We start from the raw sequence: 26,220 nt of genomic DNA on the forward strand, positions 1-26,220 counted from the left end.
GCATTTCTCCACTACTGTGCACCTTGACGGCCACAGTTATTTCTGACAATGGAGAAAAATCTTATTTTTCTTGGAAGCTGAATGTTCTCCTGACTTATATTTTTATTAAATCTTTAATATGCCCCACATTTCCTAGATATTGAGGGTGAAGTCTGATATATTTTTTTGGAAGTGATGCAGTGACAGGAGAACTGTCATTTGGAAGTTGTCCCTGGAATAACAGCCGTACCTGAGTATATAATGATGGCCTTTTCCCAGCTTTACCTAAATATAGAGTCAGAATCCTTCTCAACACAGTGGCAATTAGTGGGGGTTCATTGCTAGTTGAAAACTTTTTGTCATTCTTGCTTTGAATATTCTCCACTGTGCTGCAGTGTGGTCTTCTAAAACAAACAAACAAAAATGTGATGCTGTCACCACCCTGTCAAAATGTTTAAATTGTTCTTCTTTGCCCATAAGATACAGTGTATGATTTTATTCTGACACAGAAGTTCCTCCAGGACCTAGTTTTACCTGTCTTATCAATCTTCCCTCTAGCACTCACAGTCTTTCCTAGGCTAAACTGTGTCTTTCTCAAACTACTTACCACAATTGAAAGTTCCATGCACTCTTTTGTTTCTGTAAGATGTCTAAGAATTGCATCTGGTGACCACAGTTAACAATAACTGTTTTGTATATGGGAAAGTTGCTAAAAGAGTGGATCTCAAATGTTCTTACTACCACAACAATCAAAATGTGGGAATTGTGTGAGGAGATAGATGTGTTAACTAATACTATTGTGGGAATCATTTTGCAATATACAAGTGTATCAAATCATCACATTGTACACCTTAAACTTATACAATATATGTTATATGTAAATTATATCTCAATTAGCTTGGGGAAGAGTTCGTCTATAAGGGTAGTATAAATTAACAAAGAAATGAGCATTTGAATAGACAAAAGGACTCAGAAAAAAACTCTGGCAGAAACCTATGTTAAAGGGATTGAAAAAAGGAGGAAGGCCAGACAAAGAATGAAAAAGAAAAAGAGAATTGTCAGAAAAACAAGTTAAAGAGTCACAGAAATCAATGGGCGAGCAACAGAAAAAAAATATATATATACGTTTTGTGTCAGCACTGAAAATGCTGGGGGAGGGCTGATGAGTAAGGGATGAAGTAGATCAGAGGCCAGGAAGGTGATCAGGATTGCAAATACCACAGATAAAGTAAATGAGAATCAAGAGGAAGCTATTCAATGTGGTGCCCATATTCATATAACTTGAAACAGGTGTTTCAGCTGAATGGTGGGGACAAAACTCAGATTGCAGTGGGTTATGGCCTGAGTAGGTGGTGAGGAACTGAAGTGAAGGAAAGATGGTCTCCTTTCCTGTGGGTTAGTCAGCTTCTTGGAGGCAGAAACTAGCATTCTGTATGACACTTATGCATGGAGTTCTTGGATAAATATAATTTATAAAATATCCAGTTCTGTGAAGCCTGCAAGCCAAGACCTCATCATTGTCATGAAGCAGAAAACACAAGAATGCCTTCAATTGACCTTTATCAGAGCTTGTTGTGGTGAACAGGTAGACATCCTTGCTCCAGTGGATCAGTAGATTGTCAGTTTTCATATTAAAACAATCAGAGACTTCAGAGTCAATGGCCTTTCACTTGAAACCAGTTTAATACATTTGAGTGATCCAAGAACAGACTATACACCCTCTATTGGGGGGAATATTTGAATAACAGAGCATTTGAAGTAATTTTCCTCTCCATTTTTCTGTGTTTTTTTTTTAATTTGTGCTGCTCTATAAACAGTATGGAGCTTGTTTTGTTTCTGCCTTTGTCCCCCTAAAACTTGGTCTATGATGTCCTCACAGTTTCAATTATACCATGTCTTAATTTGTTTCTTCCTTTTTGTTTCTGCTGTGCTACTTTATTCAGAACCTCTTTACTTTTCACCTAGATTGATTTACTAGACTTTTTGAAGCTAGCAATTTCATGATTTTTTGATCCCCATATAATTTTCTTGCTAAAAAGTAATCAGAAGATTATATGGTAATTCTATTCTTAATTTTTTGAGGTACCTCCATACTGTTTCTATAGCAGCGGAACCAATTTACATCCCCACCAACAGTGTATAAGGGTTCCTTTTTCTCCATAGCATCTCCAACATTGGTTATTATTTGTCTTGTTGATGATAGCCATTTTAACAGATATGAGGTTATATCTCATTGTGGTTTTGATTTGTATTTTCCTAATAGCTAGTGAAGTTGAGCATTCTTTCGTATACTGTGTTTCCCTGAAAGTAAGTCCTAGCTGGACCATCAGCTCTAATGAGTCTTTTGGAGCAAAAGTTAATATAAGATACAGTCTTATTTTAATATAACATAAAATCAGGTATTTATAATATAATATAACATAACATAACATAATTAATATATATGTAAAATATAATATAATATAATATAGGTCTTATATTAATTTTTGCTCCAAAAGACGCATTAGAGGGGCCGGCCCAGTCGCTCAGGCGGTTGGAGCGCCTAATGCCGAAGGTTGCCGGTTCGATTCCCACATGGGCCAGTGGGCTCTCAACTACAAGGTTTGACTCCTCAAGTCCCGCAAGGGATGGTGGGCTCCATCCCCTGCAATTAAGATTGAACACAACACCTTGAGCTGAGCTGCCTGTGAGCTCCCGGATGGCTCAGTTGGTTGGAGCACGTCCTTTCAACTACAAGGTTGCCAGTTAGACTCCCACAAGGGATGGTGGGCTGTGCCCCCTGCAACTAGCAACTGCAACTGGACCTGGAGCTGAGCTGCGCCCTCCACAACTAAGACTGAAAGGACAACAACTTGACTTGGAAAAAGTCCTGGAAGTATGGAAGTATACACTCTTCCCCAATAAAGTCCTGTTCCTCTTCCCCGATAAAATCTTAAAAAAAAAAAAAGATGCTTTAGAGCTGATGGTCCAGCTAGGTCTTATTTTTGGGGAAACACAGTATCTGTTGGCCATTTGGTATGTCTTCTTGGGAGAAGTGTCTGTTTCGGTCCTCTGCCTGATTTTTATTTGGATTATTTGTTTTTTTGTTGTTGAGTTGTACAAGTTCCTTTTTTTTTTTGAGAAAAACACTTGAGCTTTAATGAACTTCCTTCCATGTGGCTTCAAGCTACCAGGACACAGGCCCCTCCAACACCCTTAATCTTTTCCACAGGTCTTCTGGTGAATAATTTGGCCTTCAGAATGACAGGCTGCTTTGGGAGCTTTCCCTTCCCTAGAACTTTGCAGTAGTCCGATCGCACCATGTCTGTGATAGGAGCAGCTCCAAGTCTTGTTTTTGGCAACATTTACCCATGTCTGCTCACTGACCAAGGTCCACAGTTTAATAAGGTTGACAGTTGTGCAGAAGTTCTGATTCCTCTTTAAGTGGTAATGCCTCATACCAGCTTTCCCAAAATAATCTCTGTGATATTTGTCAAAGTTGATCTTGTGGTAGTGCATGCCACCAGCATTAGCTCCGCATCCTGGGTGTTTCCAGTGCTTGCCGATGCAGCCGTGGCCATGGCTCACGTGGCTCCTAAGTTTCTGGGGTCTTCCTCAGTCTGGATGGCAAGTTGACAGTCAATATTAAAGAGCTGTATGAGTTTTTTTTTTTTTTTTCTTATGTATCTTAGATATTAGCCCCTTATCGGAGGTGTTGTTTGCAAATTCTTCTCCCATTCATTTGGTTGACTCTTTGTTTTGTTGATGGTTTCTTTTGCTGTGTAGAAGCTTTTAAGTTTGATGTAGTCACATTCATTTATTTTTGCTTTTATTTCCCTTGCCTTTGAGGTCAAATTTATAGAATCCTCTTTGAACACAATGGAATAATACTCAGCCATAAGAAAAAAATGAAATACTGCCATTTGTGACAACATGGATGGACCTTGAGATTATTATGCTAAGTAAAATAAGTCAGACAGAGAAAGTCAAGGACCAAATATGTGGGATATAAAACTGAAAGCAACAAAGGAACAAGACAAACAAACAAAGAAACAAAAACTCAATAGAAATAGACAATAGTTTAGTGGTTACTAAAGGGTGAGGGGGCAAGAGGGATAGTAGATGAGGGTAAAGGGGATCAAATATATGGTGATGGAAGAAGAACTGACTCTGGGTGGTAAGCACACAACGTGATACATAGATGATGTATTATAGAAATGCACACTTGAAACCTATATAACTTTACTGACCAATGGCACCCCAATAAATTTAATAAATAAAAAACAAGCAAAAACAAATTTTTTTTAATTCTTTTGAATTTTGTTCTATTACCATCCAAAGAAAGTTAACCTGATTTTCAAGACTCATTACTCTAAGTGCTCAATTTAAATTTTATCTCCAATTACTTCTCTATATATTGTTCTTCATTTAAACCATTAAGGCCAATTCCTATCAGGGTCTTTTTGCTCTGACTTATTCACATAGTTTTGTCTCCTTTTCCTACCCTTTTGGATGTGTCCACATTCTTTTTCTTTATATGATGGGCAAAGTAATCCACCCCATGGAATCATTCTTAGTCTTCCCCATCTAGAATTTACTTTTTTTCATTATATGAATATTCACAGTCCTCTATGCTTTTCTGGTGAGCTGTACTGTTACCAGGAATGACATTGTACCTCAGCTCTTTGTCTTCTTGAAGGAAAGAATTCTGTCAAGAGAGAGTTTGTGCAGCAAATAATAGCAAGAAGTTTATTAGTAAAAGCAAGTACACTCCCAGATGTGGAGTGGACTGACCCAAGAAAGGGAAGCAGCCCCACCTTATATTGTGCGAGAAGATTTTTTACTTCTTTGGGTAGAATTGTCTCTCTCCTACCCCCCACAATACCTTTTATTTTCCCCACTGGCATGCCTCATATTCCCTTCTTGCCCCCAAGGTTGTCGGAGCTCATTACAATGGCCCTGAGAAGCAGGGTGTACATTCTGATAAGCAGGATGGTTTCTCTCTCTCTCTAGCTTCTACATCCCTTTGATTTAGGGCATGTGTAAGCCTGGAATCCTGCTGGGCTAGTAAGACATTTGTGCCCTATGTGAGGGCAGCTGCAAGAGGTCTTGACCTAAGCTGGAGCTGCAGCAAGGGGCTTTCTAACTGAGCTAGGTCTCTTCTTCTGCTACTCATTTATATCTATCTAGCTACCCTATCAGTATCGTGTTCTGTCTATGTTATGGTTGTTTACATATGTCTCAGTTCTCCCACTAGATCTTCACATAGTTCTTAGCATAGAACTACTTTGCAATTACTCAGTACATATTGGATGCACGCATGAATGAATGAATAAAAATAATATGCAAGAGTAACTGGAATTTAAAACCAATCTTTGGAGATTTGCTAAGCAGTTAATTTCTTTAAAATATGTGGACTTCTAAAATTGGCTAAATTTTGCTAACAAAACAACAGAGTATGTCTTAAATTTTGCATTTAGTATTAGGTCCATCTAGATAGCCAAAGTCTCTTCATTTTTGACTGAATTGCTACGGTAAGCAACTGCACCAACTAACAAGGATAAAGGATTGTAAAGTTGTTTGAAGTCAAGCTAATCTTTACTAAACAGATTTATGTTTAAAATGTTTATTTCTACATGCAGACCAAAGATTTAGCAACCTTAAGTTAGCGGTGTTTCAACAAACAGTTTTAATGCAAATCTTTTAAAAGCACTTCAACAAATAGTTGTGTTTCTTCTTAAAATATTTTTCCATAAAAGGCCTCAATATGTTTATCCTCCAAGCCTTTAAAACATATATTAGAAGTACTACTGGGAATAGAATGCCAAGATAAACCAGCCTAGATTAGGACCAGGTGAATCAATTAGTTGGAACATGATGTTAATAAAGATGGGGTTACATATTCATTCCCCATATAGATCAGTTAGCTGGCCTCCATTCAAGTTCCAAAGTGTAAACTTCAGTCCCCAATCAAATGAGAGAATAAAGCTGGATCAGCACACAAGGTATCTTCACTTTTAGGAAATAAAGCAAAATACTTTATGTATAGGGGGTCAGAATAGCCATAAAGTTATAAAAGATACAGCTCATTAAATTGGGGGCATGTTTGAAGATAGAGGAGTGGGGATATCTTGGAAAGCAAAAACAAATTAAAAAATGTTTTCTACGCGTGAACAGGGAGCAAGATAGCTTTTGCATCCAAAAGAAGTTTGGAAATTGAAGAATTGGGGTAGGATGGTTCAAAGTACCTTAATTTAAATAGAAAAAAAATTGAGGGAGATCTATGGAAGACTGAATAGCATGAAAAGCTAGAGGAAACTTTTGTAAATTCTTCTCTGGCACCTTTCTCAATTTTATGTATCATTGCATGCTTGTCATATGAGCTTATTGCATTTTTGAGGGGGTAATAGGAATGAGAACATTACCAAAGGGTTTACCCTCCAGATAGTTATGCTGCTGAAAAACAATTGAGTGCAAAACTCCATTACTTGTAGGATGCAATGAAGCACTCATTTCCTCCCCCTCCTTTATTTTAATTTTACTAGGGATTTTGTCCCTGCAGCATATCGTGTGGGTTGCAGTTAAAAGTAAACAATTAGAGGTTGGGAGCTGGACAAGCAGTCAGAAAATGTTACTAGAATTTGAACTTTTCCCAAACAAGTAAGCATGATTCTCTATAAAACTGCTTCAAGTGAGAAAAAGAAAGGACATTGATTGAGGCAAAGAAATCCACTGTGAAATGTTCATGTCTCCTTGGTGTGCAGCACATTTCAAAGTAACTAATGTTTCCAAATTACTTCATCCTGGGTGTGTATCCACTTCCTGTCTCTCCCTGCACCATATGTGTTTATAATGACATATTGATTTCAAGTCCAGCTTGAAATGGAATGAAAACCACCCCTCCACCGGAGAGGGGGGCATTTCTCCTGAGTCAGCTCACCCACTGCACATTCTCAATGTATCGTCTGTCTACTGGGTGATTGGTCCTTGGACCAGGTGGAGAAATGAGGTTGAGGAAGTGGGAATGGGGGAGGGACAAGAAAGGAAATGGAACCTTTCTCATTTCAGAGGTGAATTGAGTTCTAGGCCTGGGTTAGTAGTTGTCTATCAAATTCTGTCCAAATCTTTCCCAAAGTCAAACGCTTTAAATCTAACAGCCTTGACAATTTAGGATATACATTTTAAACTGCAGAGCTCACTCAGCATTCTATCTCTGCATTGACAGAATTGCTAGAATTATTATCCTGTCAAAATTTATGTAGAGACTCATGAATAAGATACTGACCAAGCAAACAGAAGACCTCAGAGAGTTTCCATTCTAATTTCAGTTAAATGAACCTCTTAATTCTGAATGATTGGAAGCGGATAAATACACAGAAAAATATTGCAGCAACAAATCACAAGATATTATACAGAAAATATTAGTCATATAGAGGCCAAAATAAAATGCTTACAAAAAGCCACAATTATGGATGTTTAAAAAGCAAATACAGTTTTATTACTTTCAGCTGCATACAATAGCTATTATAGAAGAGTATTTACAGTTAGAGGGATGACTGTATCTGCTATAATGAACAGAGAAGATGAATTTGTTCCAATAACCCTCAGTTTTCATAGAAATACAATGGCATTTCTTTTAAAATGTGTTTTGATCTGAAGCAAGGTCAGGAGCAACTACTCATGAAGCTTTACTAAATGGCGAGATCTGTGTTAGATAATTTGCATGTCACCTCCTTTAACTTCACTTTTCAATTTAATTGAATTTAATTCTAAGGAATGTTTACGATCTCCTTTTTACAGATGAGAAAACTGAGGTTTCGGAAGGTTAAGTAAGATGCCCAAGTTTATACAACTAGTAAGTGATAGAGCCCAAATTTGAATTCAGTTTGAGCTATTGAGTCCCACAGACCAGATTAAATGTGCCAAAGAATATATTTGTTTCTATTATTAAAAAACACCATAGGAGATGTCACCAAAAAAATAAAGACTGGTTTAGCAGATAAGTAATACTATTTGTTTTATCTTACATGTATAGATAATTATTTAAGTGTTTTACAGAAGTAAATTTGGAAGGTTTTAAACTTATTCAGCTAATGCCAACAATCATTAAAAATCTTATATTTTTAGAATTCTTCTTTGGAGCCAGTATGAAACCACATTTATGTTATATTTATTGAGCACCTTCTAAGTCATAGTCAGTAAGTTAGGGAGAAATAAAAAATATATAAAAAATGCAGTAATGCAATTCTTACTCTCTAGTAATTTGAAATCTAGTTTGATGAATGGGATATTTATAAATATACCCCAACACAAGGCAGGCTAACAGTACATACACCCTGCGAGTGTCAGTTTTCTACATGTTTCATGTGAGAATTGACAGCTACTCTGTAATTAAATTTGAACTACGAAGAATTTCTGCTTTAATTTAGTTTAAATTTTTTCCTTGAAAGCTATTCTAATAATTAACAGAATGAATCTGTTATATATATCAGGAAAAATAGACACCAACATACAAAGGGAAAAAGTCAGGGAAAGCCTTTTTTTTTTCCCCCTCTAGTCCAACAATGAATAGACATTGTGTGTGTGTGTGTGTGTGTGTGTGTGTGTGTGTGTGTGTGTGTGTGTGTGTATGTGTGTGTTGGAAGAGTATAAAAATAAATTCTACGTTAACTGATCATGAACTTTATGTTGACGGTATTTTAACAGGTTTAATCAATCATCCTGTTTTATCTACTATAGTAATGGGTCTTGTTACTCTTGGTAAATTTCCAAGAGTGGATTGAACTCCCTCCTTAGTTATCAAATTTAAATTTCATCTTTTGATGATGTTTCCTTTTTTTAGAAATTAGCAAAATTGTTTGAGCCATAATGATTGAGAATTTTAAAATACTCTGTCATAATCTCTGATGACAATTTTTAGAGTCAAAACTGTACATGACTCCTGGGAAAGGGACAACATGCCTTTGTCAGTGTATCAGACCTCAGATGTAGTAAAACCCTTACTCCGAAATGTCAAAATCTTTCAGTTGTTAAAGGCTAAACTAATGAGATTTTATTGATGCCATTAAGTAAAATGATTTTTGTCAGGGCTTTCCTCACTTTTCTGATGAGCATAGGCAGGAAAACTTGAGTTCAGAGACCTTCCAAATTGGACTTTGTGTTACCCACAGTGTCTTTTAAGCAACTGTTTGCTAAATATTTCCTCTTCTATTAGTTAATCCAATTCAATAAGTTTATGTATGCTTATGGACAAAAAATTAGTGACATTTAGTAATTATCTGCTTGCTGCTTGATGCAGAAATCCATTGCAAATAATTCAATAATTCAGTTGTGTAAGAGGAATTTTGGCCTGAGCAGTTCAACTGAGCTATATATAATAAGCCATGTATAACCACAAGATTTTCTCTTTGTTTAGTGTTGTAAATCAGTGGCAAAATCAAAAGAGTTCTTAGGTAGAGTGTAGATAAAACGAACACAGAAAGCAATTTTGCTTCTGCATTTTCCTCTCAAAGCTTTAAAATTTCTGATTATTAATATGCTGTCGGAAGTTTCTATTTGTGCTTCTTTCCAGTTATCTTGAGAGCAGGTATTCCAAGAGACTTGCTCTTTCTAAATCTAACTTTTCAATGGATAAATAAATATTCTAGAGGCTGGGAAATCAACAAAACCAAAAACATGTTTTTCTCCACTAGTCACCAGAAAACAAATATCAATAGTATATTATAGGATGGAAATGGTTCAGGCAACGCTCTTTATGTAGTTGAAACACCCACGCACACTGTTTCCAGAGCAAGGAGAAAAAGTAACATTTTATTGCTGATTTTCATGGTGCATTGTTGTAAAGATTTGCACAAGATATGCTTAAGAAAGCCAAGTTCATTGCTGGGTCCAGAGCTGAAGAAAAGTAACCTAGGGGATGAGGAGAAATAGTTGGAAACATAATATAGTAAACATTTCAATCTCTTTGGCCATTGATTCAGGCAAAAACTAAATCAAATATGAATTCAATCTCTATTCTGTGTCTTTCCCTGCCTTGTATACTCATCCTTTCTTTACCAAGCTTCTAGCAGCATGCTTCCTCCCTCTTCTCTTCTTTGCCAAAATCCTTCACCCTCACAACCTCCTTATAGATTTAGAAGCTACAGGTATGAACACCAAGCAGACTTTTGAGGTCCTCACTTTTACTCTCTTTGGACAGACAGCCTGTTGGCAGAGGGAGGTGATGCTCTTTTCATAGGTCTAATTGCTGAGGAGGAGTGGCCTTCCCATAGTAGAAGAGACACAATGGAAGATATGTGCTTTACTATTCTCCAAACTAAGACACATCCTTATCTTCTGTATACCCATGGACTTGCAGTAATTTTACCATTTTCACAATATCACTATAATTATTTTAAAAAAATAAAAATTAATCATGATTCCAAATTGATTATCACTTGTGAACTGAATTCATTTTCACTCTGTCTCTCTCTCTGCCTCTCTCTCTCTCTCTCTCTCTCTCTCTCTCTCTCACACACACACACACACACACACACACACTCATGCCAAAATAAGACAAAGAACTGGTCTCTTGACACTTGTTAATGAATCTGAATATTGTTCAAAGGGCACCTGCTGTTCAGATGAATCAAAAAAGTAGGCTGTTTTCCTAAGGGTAAGATCTTGAAATTTTGGCTTTGGGGGCTGTGTGATGTTCTAATTATCTTCTAGTGTTCACAGTGTCATATAACCAAAGGATAATCTTGAACAACCACCTAGTCAATGCATCTTTCTTTATAACCCAACTTCTGGTTGAAGTATCCAAAGGGTTTGAAGCATATTGCCTTCCGTTGCATCTTGAATAGCTCCAAACATTAGAATCTCCTTTCTTTCACTGACATGAAATATCTCTCCTATAAGTATCATACTTTGATCCTGTATTACTCTTTGTCACCATGTAGTTTAATTCCTCCACAGGGGGAGGAATTGTCCCAAATGTCACAAATGAAAAAAGTTGCGACTTACTTCTAGAATTTAGGAGGAAAAGATATGGAAAAGCTACCCACTTGCTGCTTTATGTGTATTTGTATACTATTCTGTTCTGAAGTATTTGTCTGTTAAGAACATGTAGTAAGGCCACACACATGGGTGGAGGTTAGGGTTTCCCCAAAAGGGGGAAGACATTCAGACTGTTGACTTCCCTAAAATGAATCAGAGCCTGGAAAATGGATTTATGACACTGAAGATGAGGAGAAAACTGTATTTTCTCTAACCCTGACTCCATTGAGATTAGTCTGCTAGAAATATAGAAAAGCTTAAGCATACTTTTAGCTGGTGGGGAAATCTACAATAAAGCATCCCTCTAGTTGGGCATGGAGGTTACCGTGTAGTTACCTAGAGAGGTCTCCTGTTAGAGACTCAAGGGGATGGGCTTCTGGGTCCTGAGAATAGACACATCTAGTAGTCAGTTGCAATATTTTTCTGGCTTAAAATATGCTTTAACCTTCAAGTGTCCTTTACTATCTTGATAAGTACGAAGTCAGACAATTAAATTCGTGAATTCATCCTAGAAAAAGTGCTCCATACCTCATTGTTGAATATCACTATGGTCACCTTCGAAGTACTCCCCTTGGGAAGCTATGAACCAATGCCAGCACCTAGTCTACCCTTCAAAGCAATTTTGGAACTCTTTTTCTGGAATGACCATCAGAGCTGTCGACGTATTTCCCATGATGTCCTGAATAGCACCAAAATGTTTTCCTTTCAATATTTTCTTTATCTTTGGGTTAAGAAAGAAGTCATTGGGGGCCAGAGCAGGTGAGTAGGGAGAGTGTTCCAATACAGTTATTTGTTTACTGGCTAAAAACTCCCTGACAGATGGTGACATGTGAGCTGGTGCATTGTCATGATGCAAGAGCCATGAATTGTTGGCGAAGAGTTCAGGTCATCTAACTTTTCACACAGCCTTTTCAGCATTTCCAAATGGTAAACTTGGTTAACTGTTTGTCCAGTTGATACAAATTCATAATGAATAATGAATTATTCATTCATTATTGAATGAATTGAATGAATTCTGATATCAAAAAAGATTTGCAACGTTGGTACAACATGTTCGCAAACTTAATTATCAGATTTTGTATACAAATCGGTTGAACTAGGCTGAGAGTTGGATTCCCAAGCCCATGTATTAAAGGTAGCAACCTCTAAAGCAGTGGTTCTCAGCCAGGGCAGACCATTCTTGCCCCTCCAAGGGATATTTGGCAACATATGAAGACATTTTTATTGTCACATTTGGAGTGCTACTGGAATCTAGTGGGTAAAGTCCAGTGATGATACTAAATATCCTGTAATGCAGAGAAAACCCTCAAAATAAAGAACTATTGCCCCAAAAGCCAACAGTGCTGAGGCTGAGAAACACTGCTCTAAGGATATGCATGCTGCCTCAGACCTATAGGAGGTATACACTGTGGCCCATGTGTGAAGGTGAGACTGGACACTGGAGCCGAGTACAGAGAGTGGCAAAGGTGGGGGTTGGGACTGTATCAGAAGCACATGTGTGACACCTACTGTGAACACAAAGGAGTTTCCTGGAGTGAAAGGGAGATTGCATTTCTTTTCTCATTCTGGTAACTCTGAGCCACCTAAAGTTCTACCAGTTAGCCTCTCCAGTAAGCAAAACTCTGCCAAGATTCTTTGAGTCCTAAACCACTCTGAAGCAGGCAGGCATGACTTGGACTTGGAACCAACTGCCTTAGGACTTGATCTGCTGTAACTTTTAAAACAGAAGTCAGTATCTCATTTACCAGAGCCTAGCTGTTCTCATTGTCCTGTGCATGTGAAATGCATGGCCTTTCGCAATGCTGTAGTGTATGGCTTCACGGTCTGGAACAGGAAAATATTTCAGTCTTCCTTTCCTTGGCCTTATCTAGCTATTCGCTTAGCATTTGTCAGGATTTTTAATCTCTTTCAGCTGAAATATCTGATTTTTAGGCTGATTTTTAACTTGCATTTTGCTGAGTCTTTGAATCCAACTCAGTATATAGATCTACATGTTTTCTGCTCTCTTGGCACAATAAATATTTTCCTGAAAGGAATCACAATGACAATATCTTTCTTTAGTGTTCTAAGATTGATTCTGAGGTGTGACTGCACCATTTAGCCAGGTGCATCATTTCTATATCCTGCATTGTAGTTACTGATCTATTTGTTAGCAGGACTATGCCCATTGCAAATTAAAACACAATAAATATTATGTTTAGTGTTTAGGATATATTTTTGCAACAGCACTGAAGTGTCACAAATCATTTGCTTTGTTTCTGAAATAGATGACTTTTCTATGGCAATGTAATTATTTAATATGTCTTCTTTGTAATTTTTCAGTTTTCTTGAATAACTATCCTTCTTGATCCAAACGTTTTGCCTATGTTTTTATAGCAATGATTATGCCATAATCATTGTCATTTATTTTTTGAAATCTCCTAGAATACTAGAACTTAATTGATCATTGATCAGAACGGATTAACTGTCCAGTATGTCCCTGCGATCTAGAGGAGGAACATAGTGGACAGTTAATCAGTTGTTACAAATGGTGTGTAAAATCCACCATTATTTGTATTTAGGGGAATTATAATTTAGGTTGAAACCAAAGCCAGATTCCACATTTCCTGATATCAGTTGTTGCTGTGTAATGATTTTTCTGCAACCTTTTAAGATAAGATCTACCCTTGATTCAGGTTTTCGTATTATGACCTCCAAAAGGTCTTCACGAAAACACAGGGAGAATGATGATGCTGAGTCTATATATCTTTCTCAAGCTTTACAAAGTTATCTTGAGGACTCTCTAAGGTTTGGTAATCCATCCCTCTCCTTTCAGTCTGGTGTGTTGATTTGGTAAACTCAGGGTTCTATGATGCAATTGAAAACAGAAGAAACAAAGAGAATATGGAAGAGTGGTTTATTAGGAATGTATTATATTCCATGCTAATGTCAATATAAATGCAAAATAAAAAGCCTTGGAAAGATTTTGTTATTCTTCAGAATTTCATTAAGCCAGTCACAAATAACAGAGGGCTGGTCTGTCTCCCCACCCCACCTCCATTCCCCCACCTTCAGTCATTGTTCATTTTAAATAGTTTTAATGGCTCTGGAAGTATTCATGAATTCCAGTTGCTTCACTCTCCTAATCATGTTGTCGGCTTAAAATTCACATTTAATTAACCTCTTCACCCAAGGCATAAATCAATAATAAAACTCCAAATGCTTACCATACCAATAGTGATTTTCATTTGGAGGAAAACTGTTGAAAATTAGACATTAGAACGCCTGAAGAAAAGCAGAGAATTAGTGGTGTGGAGCAAAAAGGAGCTAATACATAAATTGTGGTAATGAAAGCCCTGGATCTGAGAGAGAATATCCAATTATTCAGATTTCAGGGACAAGTGTGTTTAAGATGGCTTCAGAAAATGTTTTATCTGGAAAAATTCGAGGAAATCTAACATATAGGAATAATATAGTTCTGAAATTCTTAGGCGAGAAAATGATAAAAGAAGAAGTGTTGTTTAGGGAAAGGAACAAAGCCTTGACAAACTTGGTTCAAATTGTGGCACCAACATTTTAGGTATATGACCTTCCTGATATATTTTAACATCTCTATGTGTTTATTTCCCCATCTGTGAGATGCAAGTATTGACATCTACCTCACAGAATTATCCAAAGAATTAAGATTAAATAGATCAAATAGATGGAGGAGAGATGTTGTGTGTATGTTTGTGTAATTAAAGGAACATACACAAAACACTAACACATACACACAATATAAAAGAGAGAGCCTGACCTTCTAATCACTATTGATTTTTGATTGACAAAAAGGAACTTTGGAACCCAAAGCAAGACAATCAGTGTTCTCTCTTGGAATTTTTAACCGAGAAGAGAATTAGTTTCAGCCCCTCTCTACTAAGGATGCTATTAAATATAAGCCAAGGAGCTATGTTTTCTGACATGAAGAGAAAGTGGTATGTAGGAAGTAGAGATCAAACACACACATACATGCCCACACACACTCACACTCAAGTCAAGACGAGAGGTATAGAGAGTAATTCACGGTTTTCAAGTCAAGGTTTACTGTGGTTCCAAAAATACTAGCTGCTATATTCATGTCTCACTTGTGTTCGATTGAACGGCCTTAACTTTTCATTCTCATGTTTTAACAGTTTTACTGAGGGACAACTTATATATCATAAAATATGCCCACTTTAGTATACAATTTAATGATTTTTAGTAAATTTTTAGAGCTATACAACTACCAACATATTTCAATTTAGATGATTTCTACCACTCCAAAAAGTTTTCTTGTGCTGGTTTATAGTCAATTCCCATCCCTCCAGTTTCAGGCCACAACTGATCTACTTTCTGTCTCTTATAGATTTGCTTTTCTATAAAAATTTTATACAAATGGAATCATACAATATCTGGTTTTCTGAGCGTGACTTCTTCATTCAGTATAATGTCTTTCAGTTTCATTCATATTGAGGCATGTAGCAATAGTATGTTCCTTTAAATTGCTGAATAATATTCCTTTATATGAATATACCACATTTTGTTTATCCTTCTACCAGCTGATAAGCATTTGGATCATTTTCAGTGTTTCGCTGTTCTGCATAATGTTGCTAAAAATGTTTGCATACAAATTTTTGTGTGGACAGGTTTTCACTTATTTTTCTTGGATAGGCCTTAGAGTATAATTGTTAGGTTGTATGGTAAGTTTATGTTAAATTTTTAAGAAACAAACTGTTTTTGAAAGTGATTCTATCATTTTACATCCCTGTCAACAATGTTTTGCCATATCCTGCACAATGTTTGATATTGTCAAACCTTTAAATTACAACCATTCTGCTGGGCACATGTGTAGTGGTATTTTATTGTGGTTTTAATTGGCATTTTCCTAGTGACTAATGATGCTGAGCTTTTTTTCCTGTGCTTATTAGCCATTCATATATGTCTTTGGTGAATTGACTACTCAAATATTTTGTCCATATTTTATTTGGGTTGTTTGTCTTCTTACTGTAAGAGTATATTACATATGCTGCACTCAAGTCCTTTACTAAATATATAACTTGCAAACATTTTCTTAGATGCTGTGGTTTGTTTTTCCACTATAATAATTATGATTTTTGAAAAGCAAAATTATTTTGATGAAGTCCCACTTATCAATGTTTTCTTTTATGGTTTTTGTTTGTGGTGCCATAGCCGAGAAATCCTTGTTTAATTCAAGGTTACAAAGATTTTTTTCTTTTGTTTTCTTCTAAAATTCTTACAGTTTAGCTTGTACATTTAGGTCTATGATCCATTTTAATTTTTGTGTGTTGTGTGACATAAGAATCTAAGTTTATTTCTTGTGTCTGTGTATGTGTACATCTACGTGAGTGCATATGTACATATAGGTAAAATTCTACAAAAAGAAGCTTGCTGGGATTTTGATAAAGAGTGCACTGAACCTATAGATCAATTTGGAGAGAATTACCCTCTTAAGAATACTGAACCATCCAACAGATAATCACAATCCCCATTTTATCTATGTTTGAATTGGGTTTCTGTTACTTAAAGGTATAAGATTCCTGAGTTATACATGATTGTTTCTCTTTCTCTTTCTAAGTTCTTTTGATCAGCGATTTGTAGACAAATTATCCTATGATCAAATAAATCATCAAAATTTTCAAACAACTCTAGAAGTGAAGAAAAATCAGAATGGGGAGAGAATAAAACAGAACCCCAATTACTACTGCAGAGGAAGAAATAGAGTATAGACCACATGAGGTAGTAAAACTTTGCTTTCTGTATCATTCTCTGGTGATTGGAAAAATACTACATTAGCCTATTATTGTCGACCATGATTTTCTTCTTCCACGAACATTTTGTTTATCAATGCCCCATTTAATGGTGATAGAGCATATTTATAAAAGTGGGTTCTAAGCAGGACAATATAGAATTACATAGTGATAATTATAACACTTTTGATCTGGACACATTTTGATGAAGGCCTTTCTTTTTTTTTTTTCCAGACTGCATTTGAAAAAATAATCTTCTTGATAAATCACCCTGCATAGAACTTTTCTAAACTTATCAAAAGCCCTGAGATATTGTCACATAAATTGCTATTAAACCAGAGTTCCCATACCTCACTTCCCTTTCCATTTATTTAATTGATTTAATTTAGCCTAAATGCTGGAATTGGTATTAACCCATATACTTTCTACTTCCTACTTTCATTGTGACAGGATATCTTTGAATACTGATTCTATCGTTCAACATCTCAGCTATTACTCTTAAATTTTGTGATTTGCACATTAAATGACCATGATTTTTTTGTGTGTCTTCACTTCATTAAAAAAAAGTCCTCAAGAATAGGAATGATTTTAGACATGAGAAAATAATAGGGACCAAATTTATTCTCACATTTTAAATAACAACAAAACTGGAAAAAATATGTGAAACAATGGTTGTCAGACATTGGACAATAAACAGTTTGAAACTGTGGTTCCTGAAAGAAGAGAAACAAATGAGATAAGCTCTAAAATTACCCCAATTTATTGTCTAGACTAAGTTTTCAGGCTGCAGCATAGGGAGGGGATACCTGATTATAACACGATGGTCCTCTTGAGTTGAAGAGATTGAGATCAGAGTTAAAAAAAAAACAAGCAAAAAAACCCTAGACTTTGTGAAGCAGTTTACCAGAGAGGAGGAACCTTTCAGAGAGAACTCCCGAGATTTGCATAGGTGGGGAGGACCCTCCAATCTTTGGCATATGTGAGAAGTAACTATTCGAGGTCATGGAAAGAACCATGGAAAGCAGTAAGGTAATTCTCAAGTTTGTATAGATTGGGAATCTTTTACAATCCAACCAGAGTGAAATGATCTCTTAATAAACATGGCTTCAGAGAATATCCTGAGAGAATATCACCTTAGGAATGGGATTAAATTAGCCTAAAACTAAAGACTAAACTGGACCCACTCTAGCAAACCTTAAAAGCAAGCCTTGAAATGATCAGACTGACTGACTCCAGTAACTTAACTGAATGCCTGGAGAAAGTACAATACCATTTAAAGGAGTAAAACAAAACTCAGAGCCCCAAAATATACAGTTCACAATGGCTAACTCTTTAGGTTCTGCACCCAGTGTGCGTGTGTGTGTGTGTGTGTGTGTTGTGGGAAGGAAGAGAGGGTGGTCCCAAACCAAGAAGCAAGTTTCCAAACACCAGCTGGGTGTCCTAGAATTTAACTCAATACTGATACTATCTACCTGGAGATGGCATCCGATTCCACAGATTAAGGGCTCAGTTCCACAAGACCATCCTCCCCTTCAAATGCCAATTGCAAACCCATGTTATTACTTCTACTTCTGACCAACTGGCCGTAAATCCCATGACTCCCTCCTTGGGTTTAATTAATTTGTTAGAGTGGCTCATAGAACTCAGGAAACCCATTTACTCACTAGACTATACTGGTTTATTACAAAGGATATTAAAAGATACAAATCAACAGCCAGAGGAAGAGTTGCAAAGGGCCAGGTCTCCAACAAAGAAGATTTTGTCCTCATGTAATTTGGGCCTGACGTGATGGCACATCAAAGTGTTCTGTTTTCCCAACCTGAAAGCTCTCTGAACCCCAGCCTTTGGGTTTTTATGAAGAGTTCATTACATAGGCATAATTGATTAAATCGTTAACCATTGATGATTGATTCAACTTCCAGCCCAACTCCCCTCTCCAGAAATAGGGAGTGGGACTGAAAGTTCTACCCCTTTATTTCTGGTTGGTTCCCCTGACAACCAGGCCCCATCCTTAGGTGCTTTCCAAGAGGTACCTCATTGATATCAACCCAGTTGTGGTGGAAAGGGGCTTGTTATGAATAACAAGACACCCATTTCATTTTTAAGGCTCTGAAGCATTTTCAGGAACTGAGAAAAAAAAGACCAAGTATTGTAACAAAAGATGTTCCTATTGCTCTTATCACTCAGGATATTACAAGTGTTTCAGGAGCTGTGAGCCAGGAACCATGGATGAAGACCAAATATATATGAGAAATGACCAAATATATATTTCTTATAAATCACACTGACATCCAACAGAAAATTACCAGGTATTTCAACAAGTAGGAAAATATGATATAGTGGAAAAATCAATATAAACTAACTCAGAAATGAGAAAGATGATAAATTTAGGAGACAGATATTAAAACAGCTATCATATATATATATATGACATATATGATATATATAGTATATATATAGTATATCGTATACTATACTAAATATTCTCAAGAATGGAATATGTGAATATGATTAAGAGAGAAATAAATGATACCAAAAAGACCCAAATTAAACTTCGGAAGATGAGAAATACAATAGTTGAAATAGAAAATGCGCTGGATAGAATTGATATCAGATCATATACTTAGCATGTTTAACAACAGATTAGATGAAACAAACGATAGGCAATCCTGAAGACACAGCAATGGAAATTGTACAAAATGGAGCACAGAGGATAAAGAAATGGATGCTAAATGATGAGAAAGCATCAATGACTTATGGAATAAAACCAAAACGTCTAACATATGTGTAATGTGATTTCCAGGAAGGGAGGGGTAAAAATATTTGCAGATATGACTACTGGAAATATTCCAAATTTAATTTAAAAAAAACTATACACTCATAAATCCAAGAAGCTCTACAAATTCAATGAAAAATAAATGTAGGAAAACAACACCAAGGCATATCAATAAAATTGTCAAAAATTAGTGTTAGAGAGATAAATATTAAAAGGTCAGAACAGAAAAGATATTATGTATATAGTTTAAAAAGTAAGAATGATGACATACTGCTCAAGAAACTATGCAAGCCAGACAATGGAGAATTTTTTTAAAAAACATTTAAAGAAAAAGAAAAACTGTTAACCAAGAATTCTATAGTCAGTGAAAATATTTTTTGAAAATGAATGTGAAATACTTTTAAACAAATAAAATTTGAGAACACCTATTGCCAGCAGACTTACTCTACATGAAATGTTAAAGGAAGTTTTTTTCTGGCAGAATCATATACACAAAGCAATGAATAATGCTCGTAACAGAAATGAGCTGAGTAAATGTATATACCAGGGGTGCCAAAAAAATGTATACACATTTTAAGAGATATTATCTATGTTCAAGCAGTAGTCCTCCATAATCAGAAGTGTCTGGACGCTGATGGTAACCCCTTTGAGTAACTCTTGTAATTGCAGAAGTCAAAGGTGACTTGTATTCATCTTTTGTTATCGGTATATATTGAGTATTACAATTAATACATTTTTTTCCTTTCTTACAATGTATATACATTTTTTGGCACCCACTGTATGTATGTGATACACACACACACACACACACACACACACACACACACACACACATATATATATATATATATATATTAGGTTGGTGCAAAAGTAATTCCGGTTTTGCAATTATTTTTAACCTTTTAAACTGTAATTACTTTTGCACCAACCTAATTTTATATATATATATATATATATATATACACACACACACATATATATGTATATATATGTATGTATGTATATTAGCATAAATTAGTACATATATACACATATAAATGTACTAGTTTTAAATCTCTTTAAAAATTGTCTGCTTAGGATAAGCATAATAAAACATATACTTGGTGTATACCACATAGAAGTAAAATGTCTGACGATAGCATAAAGTATAGAAGAGGGGAAGGGTATACAAGTACTGTTCAAGTACTTTACTATTTGTGAAGTGCTATATCATTTGAAGGTAAGCTGTGTTGGGAGGAAAAACTTTCCCTCTACCAATTTAGGTCTAGTAGTTGGGGGCCTATAAATGAACTGAAAATAGACAGATTAATGGTAGAGAAGACCAGGTTTGTTTACTCATCCATGTGAGAGCATTGGGATGAAGAGGCTCACTGAACAGGTAGAAATAGGTAGGGGTTTAATAGACCAACCGAATAGGGGAAAAGGAAGGGGGAGAAAGAGATTCAATGGGAAAACAAGTGGACTTTTAGGAAAGACAAATGGAAGGTAAGACAGAATGTGATAATATTTATTTATGCAATTTCTCATCCCACGCAAGTGGTCAATCTCCTACCTGGCTCTGAAGCTCCCTCTGAGAGAGGATTTATGGCAATTTCACTCTGAAGGCTTTGCCTTTAGTAAAAGACGGGAATCTCTGAAAGGACTGCTTTTTGAATTTCTATATCTCAAATGTAGTTCCTTCAACTATAATAAGTTAAAAATGTAAATTGTGAATCATAAAGCAACAACAACAACAAATAGTATAGATAATAAAGCAATAGTGGAAATAAAATGAAATAACACAAAATAATTCTTGTTTCAGCAGAAGACAGAACAGAGGGAAAAGGAAACAAAGGACAACCGGACAAATAGAAAACAAATAACAATATGGTAGCTATGAAAAAAAATTATAAATTAGACTTTATCAAAGTAAAAAAAAATCTTTTCGAAATTGTTTAAAGAATCAAAAGGCAAACCACAGACTAGAAGAAAACATTTATAAAATGTATATCTGATAAAGGACATGTATCCAGAACACATGAATAACTTTTACGACTCAGTAATAAGACCGACAACTTATTAAATTTTAAAATATGCTAAAGATTTGGATAGACCTATCACCAATGTAGATACACAAATGAGAAAAAGCACAAAATATGTTCATCATCACTCCTCATTAGGGAACTGAAAGTTAACTCAAAATGTAAAATGATCAAAGTAAAACCAAAATGAGGTCCTACTACACACTGTTTAAAATGGCTAAATACCAATGAGGTATAAGGAGCATCTTTCTGATGGAAATACAAGACTGCAGAGTCATTTTGAAATAGTTTGGTAGTTTCTTAAAAATTTAAGGCATATCCATACCATTCAACAGAACAATCACACTCCTAAGAAATTAACCCAGACAAATAAAAGCACGTGTCCACATAGACTTATTTGTTCATAGTAGCTTTTTAAAGAAACTGGAAATAACTCAAACACTCATGAGCTGGAAGTGGGGGGAGTCATTGACTGCAAAGGATATTGGGGTATATTTAGAGTTATAGACCTGTTATATATCATGATGGTGGTGATGGTTACACATCTGGAACTCATATAGTACTCACAAAATTGGTATTTTTTATGGTATGTAAATTTTATGCACATAAAGCTAATTTAAAAAAAATTATCAAGCCTTTCTTATGATTCAGGCTTTGTAATAAACAAGACACAATCCTTTTTTTTGTGGTCTAGTTGGCAAGCTAGATAACAAATTTAGTAATTGCAATATTGAATGATATGTGATATAATAGGTGTATACACAGGGTTCTAAAGAAACAGAATATTAGAGACTCAGGAAAAATTACCAGAGAGGGGCTAACGGTGGCAAAGGACATATTCCTATTTCAGGAACCTATTCAATCACATCTCCCACTAATACATATCATATAAAAGCAAAGAAATTTATATATCAGAATTTTGAAAATTTGGTAAACAAGATGATGTATTTAAATGTAAATTCTTAAGAGAATATTCTATTTTTTGTATATACCTTTTACTATTATTCTCTTATTTTCCTTCATTTTTGTGAATTATAACATAGATATAATAAGCCACAGAAATCTTAATTGTACCACACAGTGAATTTTTACACACACACACACACACACACACACACACACACACACATATCCTCATAACCACCACCATGATCAAGATTTAGAACATTCTTAAACTCTTGTCTTTTTTAAAGGCCTCTGATTGTCAGTTGATTATTTTTTGGCATTTTGGAATTTAAGATAGAGGGCAATGCTATCACTCTATGGAAAAACTGTAGGTGAAGATCAAAATTGTCATTGCTACTTATAGGAATGGTTCAGGATGATCAGTTTTAACTCTCTCAGCTTCATTATGAGGTTGACTAATTTAGGTAACATTTGTAAGTAGTCCCAGGGTGAAGCATGTCTTTCTAAGTGAGGTAAATATGGATATTCTGCCCTTGGGAAAGCTATTGGGATTTTTCATTTCACTGCAGGTAGAAAGTTATAATTTTCAATGGGAACATGTAACACCCTGAGAAAGATGGGTGCCGAATAGTGAGTCTCCTCTGTTCTTTCGTGCAAGAACAAATACCTTTGTGATTTGACCTTAAAATGCACTTTAATTTATGTCAGTAATCTATGGCTATCCACTTGAAATAATAATTAATGCTAATGAAATTGATAATTAGGAGCCATTCTCAAATTTAATTAGACATACAAGTATTCTAATTAACCAGTTTTGGACTTTGTCTTGAAGTTGAAGGTCTTCTATTCCTTGACAGAGGATGAGGACCTCTCAGGAAAAAGAACAACGGGCACCATAACTTATCAGTTCCAAATGTTCCACCTTCAGACTTTTTTTCCAGAACTTTCCGCTACTAGATCTTACCTGCAACTATTTCCATCTTCAATCCTAAACTCAACAGTGAATGAGAACTGTGTATGTGCTAAGGTCTGAGGGAGTGATAAAATATAACACTGGAAAGGTAGATAGGGGAAATGAATCATAAATGTCACTAGCTTCAGGTTGTTCTTTTTCCTAATTATCATGAACCAAAAGTGATTTGAGAGTCTTAGTCTTTCTTAATCTTGCTCTGCTAATGGGACATTGATGGTTTGCTGACACATTGTTTCAATTAAAGAAACATTTTAAAAGATGCTTTCTAGAATCTATCCTAAACAAAAGAGTGAGTAATGAGAATTGCAAGCCCTTTTCAGCTTTAGCTGGGCAGTGTTTCTGGACCACCAGGCCTTTTGCCTTCCCTCAGATCAACCTGTGTGGGCAATCACCCATTCTACCCCCATACAGTGCAGGACTTGCTCTGGAGGCCAGAATGTCTCAGCATTTTGATGGCAAGTGGATGATATTGAGGAGGTCACGTCTCCCACAGAAAGAACTGTACTTGACAGCTTGTTTGAGCAGTCTCCTCCTGAAAATATCTTTGGACAACATACCCTGCTTTCTTGGTGGCTGGGAAAACTGGCATAGTGTAGGGTAGTGTCTTTCCCTAGAATCTTAGTGGCTTTCTCTGAGTTCACTCGAACTCTATCAGGACAGGAAGGCTGCCTGGCTGCTTGGGATTCAAGCAGGTTAATTTCCATAGTGCCATCATTCCAGTATCTCTGCCTCATTGACTGGAAGATTATGGTTTTAGTATCCAGTTCCAAAGGAACAAGCCTGCAGTCACAAACATCTCAGGGTCTGTGCATCCCCACTGCATTGGCACTCTTGTAAAGCACATCATTAGAATGAAATAGGTTTGTTTCACTTTCAAACAAAATAAAAGGGCATGGCTTGCTGCCCAGTCCACTCATTCAAGAATCTAACAAATCCCTAAGCATCATCTTTGCAAGACAGGATTTCAAAGTACCCTGCAGCATCAACACTGAAGGAGATTGTGTAACCACCTCTGGACATTTTTACTGTTTTCAATGGAGTATTTATTTGGAATAATTTGATTTTTTTTTTTTTTTTTTTAATTTGTGGTGATTTTAGATTTGTAGAAAACTTACAAGATAGTACAGAAAGTTCCTCCTGTAGACCCTTCATCCAGTTTCGGTGCCCACTGGTGTCATCTTACGTTACTGCAGTGAATTCGACAAAACAAAGAAACACTTGATTGATATATTAACTAAACTCCAGACTTTATTTTAATTTTTACCAGTTTTTCCATTAATGTCATTTTGTCTCTATTCCAGAATCCAATTCTAGCAGCTTTTTAATCAGTTGTCTTCCCATCTAACGTGAAGTCCTTTCTAGAATTTATTTTCAGATATGAATATTTTCTATCCAGTTATTTTTTTGGTCTGCCTTCGATCTTAATGGAAACAGTAATTAAGCCCTATACTCCTTATTGCTTGTTGTTTTGTTCTTTTCAACAGCTAACACACCTCCTTACACACGCTGCTCTAGATTAACCCAAAAGACTGTTAGAGGGTGATGGATTTCTAAAGTGTCCTTCATTCGGTTTTACCAAGGACACAATGGACATAAGCTAGCTTCCTTTCATTCTTTCTTCCTTTCTTTATTTCTTCTGAGTGAAAACATTTTGGTCAAATTTATCTGAACTAAAAAAGCAACTGAGTTTTCCCTGGAATGAATAGAATGCTTCCACAGCATCCACATTGAAACAGAGAAAAGCACCCTTGATGATCAACATACTGGCATGCCAAGGATTCTCTGCTTTTGGCATCCGAAGGGTCACTCTTATGCTGCAGCCTTTAAAACAGAGTCCTTGAGACCTCAAATAATGTTTCCTTGGTCTGGGAAGCTATAAGGCATCATAGTAGATTCAGTTTGCAAAACCATTCTTGCTAAGACAAGCTCACCAAGTATGCACCTTGGGTGTTATGTCTTTAAAGCTTATATAAGCAGGGACATTTAGATGGTCTCTTTTTTTTTTTTTTTAAACCTCTGAACCTGCAGTTTTCCTTCTCTCTACCCAATGTCATTTCACAGTAACTCAGTTTATTGATGCGTGTAAAAAAAAAAAAAAGGAAGGCAGTTATTTCTGAGAGTAGCCAAACCTGTGTTCATGGGGTGGGGAAGAAATTGTAATGAGGATTTTAGTACATTTAATTCACTTATTCATCAAGTGATGGAAAGGGCAAGAGGCAGGAGGAAATTAAATTATAGAGGTTTTATTGTTTTTTGTTTTGTTTTTCTTTTTTATGTCCTCTGCCTAGAGAATTATTGCAGGTCTATGCTGTTACACTTACATGGACAACACATAGTTAAAATTATCACTTAGAATTTGATAATAAACTATACGGTTTGGTTTGCGTTTGGGTTTTATGTTGCTTCACAGTAAATCTTCATGATTTCAGATCCCACTAACAGAAATCCAAAAATTTAAGTATGGGTTGGGTTAAAGCGTCATTGACACCACTGTAAAGGTACAGTGTTTTTTCTTAGTAAGTTAACACTGTGAACAAAGACTTGTGTGCAAAGGTTTAACCCTGTCAATAAGAACAGCTGCTTTCAAATAGTGACAGGTTTCAACTCATTGGGCTAAAACATGAAAATGTTTTGTGTTTCCTCTAACTGCTCTGCTGAACTCCCGTCCCCCTTTCTGAGAGAATAGGTTTTCTTAATTAAAATACAGTCTGATTTTACAATTTTCAATTAAGTTTGATTATTAAAACAGTAGTTCTATTCATTTAAACACCATTATTATCATAA

General features: G+C 35.8%; 1 pseudogene; it reads right to left on the reverse strand.

Moving 5' to 3' along the window:
• Positions 1 to 3,140: 3,140 nt before the first annotated feature.
• The window catches only part of LOC109456077 (large ribosomal subunit protein uL15), a 71,839-nt pseudogene continuing 48,759 nt past the window's right edge, over positions 3,141 to 26,220 (reverse strand).

Source organism: Rhinolophus sinicus, linkage group LG04 (genome assembly GCF_036562045.2).
Source record: "Rhinolophus sinicus isolate RSC01 linkage group LG04, ASM3656204v1, whole genome shotgun sequence".
Taxonomy (NCBI): domain Eukaryota; kingdom Metazoa; phylum Chordata; class Mammalia; order Chiroptera; family Rhinolophidae; genus Rhinolophus; species Rhinolophus sinicus.